We start from the raw sequence: 3,020 nt of genomic DNA, 5'->3' as shown, positions 1-3,020 counted from the left end.
TGGCCACACCTTTGCTTCTTTAAACAATTGTAACTTTAACATTCTTTTGGCTAGAGACACCGTTCAAATATTGAAATGTTCACAAGGTTTTGGACTTCAACATAAGGTTCAAAATTATTATGGGATGGCAACACCACCTACAGTTTGGCGGCCATTTTGTGCCAAAATGTGAGGCAATTTTAAACTTCTTCAAACTTTCACCTATTTTTACCATTTTACTATTACAATGTTCAACCCTTTCAGCTTATTCCTTTCAGCTATGACTTTTGGTCCTTCAAATCCTTGAACTTTTCCAGATATTCCCGGATATTCCCAGATTTTCCAATGTTTTTGCTTCATTGGCCACACCTTTGCTTCTTTAAACAATTGTAACTTTAACATTCTTTTGGCTAGAGACACCGTTCAAATATTGAAATGTTCACAAGGTTTTGGACTTCAACATAAAGTTCAAAATTATTATGGGATGGCAACACCACCTACAGTTTTGCGGCCATTTTGTGCCAAAATGTGAGGCAATTTTAAACTTCTTCAAACTTTCACGTATTTTAATCCTTCTACTATTACAATGTTCAACCCTTTCAGCTTATTCCTTTCAGCTACGACTTTTAGTCTTTCAAATCTTTGAACTTTTCAAGATATCCCAAGATTTTCCAGGATTTTCCAAGATTTTTGCTTCATTTAAATACATGGAGAATCCTTGAAAACCTTTGTTGCTTTCAAGCATTATAACTTTAACAAGCTTTCAGCTAGAGGCACCGTTCAAACATTGAAATGCTCACAAGGCTTTGGACTTCAACATACGTTTTGAAATTATTATGGGATGGCAACACAACCTACTGTTTGGTGGGCATTTTTTGACAAAATCTGAAGCAAATGTTGCAATAAACTTCATCCATGGCTGGAACTGAACATATTGAAATTCACTGGATCTGGACATATAAGGAATGTGGGCGTGGTTAGCAAACAAAGCTCGTTGCTAAGGACGTCCAAATGTTTACTTTTTCCAATTCATCTGAAACCGACGTTCATTTGTTCGTCATCCCATGCCGACCCAAACGTAAAATGGTTGCTATGGAGATAAAATTAATAGAAAAGCCGCCATTTTGAAAAAAGTGGATTTTCTCTCAACTTAGACATGTAGCTTTTACCAATATGATACTCTCAAACAATGTGTTTTTTTTAGTCAGTTGATGATGCTGATTCCAATGCTAGCACTTTTAACAATTTTAGCAACATCTTCAAATTTTCAACAGTTCAGCCATTTTTTCATCAACTTAAGCTTTCATGCTTAACTCCTTCTACATTTTTTGACTTATTATAGCCATTCTACTATTACAATGTTCAACTTTTTCAGCTTATTCCTGCTATGACTTTTTTTCAAATCTTTTAACTTTTAAAGATATTCCAGGATTTTTGCTTCATTGAAATACATAGGAAATCTTTTTTTTTTAACTTTTTTCACAGTTTTTTACCTACTATAACCATTTTACTTTTAAAATGTTGAGCTCTTTCAGCTCTGTTCAGCCATTTCTTCAGCAAATTCATCTTTCATTCAGCATTATAGCATTCAAGTGGATTTTCTGTCAACTTAGAACATGTAGCTTTTGCCAATATGATACTCTCAAACAATGTGGTTTTTTGAGTCAGTTGATGATGCTGATGCTAGCACTTTTAGCCATTTTAGCATCATCTTCAAATTTTCAACAGTATATCCATTTTTATCAACAATTTCAGCTTTCATGCTTAACTCCGTCTACAAATTTTGACCTGTTTTGGTCATTCTACTTTTACAATGTTCAGCTTTTTCATCATATTTCTGCTTTCATTCAGCAATACAGCATTCAACCCTGCATTTTCTTCTGGAAATGCAGCTCCTTCTAGTTGGTTGAATGCTGTAAAGCATTCAACCCTTTGTTTTCCTGTTTCTCTTTATTTATTATTATTTATACTATCTTCCGCCGTTTTTTGACACTTAACTCCTTCTACAGTTTTTAACCGATTTTTACCATTCAACTTTTAAAATGTTCAGCTCTTTCAGCTCATTATTGCTATGACTTTTGGTACTTTTAATCCTTGTACTTTTTAAGATATTCCAGTTTTTCCGGGAATTTTTGCCCTATTAAAATGCATTGGGACGTTATGGTGCACGAGGCGCCCAGTTCGACACCCGGTTCGGACCCTTAAAATTTTCTTCAAACCAACTTTTAAAATGTTCAACTCTTTCAACTTATTACAGTTATTACTTTTGGTCATTCAAATCATTGAACTTTTTAAGATATTCCAGGATTTTCCAGGATTTTTGCTCCATTAAAATGCATAGGGAATTCTTGTGCTTAACCTCTTTTACAGGTTTTTACCCTTTTTAAGCATTTACTTTTAAAATGTTGAGCTCTTTCGGCTCAGTTCAGCCATGTCTTTAACAAATTAAACTTTCTTCTAGCAATACAGCATTGAATCCTGTATTTTCTTCTGGAAATGCATCTCCTTCTACAATTTTTTTACGTCCACAATTTTTTTACCACCACTTTTGGTCCTGCAAATCCTTAGACTTTTCAAAAGTGAAAATGTCCGTTTGTTTTTTCCACGTAAAAAGGGACTGTGGCATGAAATTGTCTCAACTCGGCTTCTCCCAACAAGATAATACACAACAAGCCTGATTAATTTATACCGGATGTATAATATCATCACCAAAGTGTTAGCTCAGCGGGTTAGCTGGTGGGTTTATCATACAGAGGTTCTGAGTTCTAGTCTGGGGTCCGACTTTTGCTGCATGGTTTTTTACCTTGCCTTTCTTGATGAAATTCAGTTCCACTAACTCAGTTATATTTCGTTACATGGAAGAATTTTCTTTGAGCTGGGGTTACTCATAAGCTTTGACGTTTCAATGTATGTTAGAAAAAACAGTGGGAGCAAATCTAAGGTAGTTTTGATGTATTTTTTATTTTCCTTTCCATAGCTGGAGGCTGCAGTTCAAACATGTGCTTCAGCCATCTTGTGAACAAGCGTCGCCCACGGCTGCT

The sequence above is a fragment of the Oryzias latipes genome, chromosome 2 (assembly GCF_002234675.1).
Source record: "Oryzias latipes chromosome 2, ASM223467v1".
Taxonomy (NCBI): domain Eukaryota; kingdom Metazoa; phylum Chordata; class Actinopteri; order Beloniformes; family Adrianichthyidae; genus Oryzias; species Oryzias latipes.
This window is presented reverse-complemented; position numbering follows the sequence as displayed.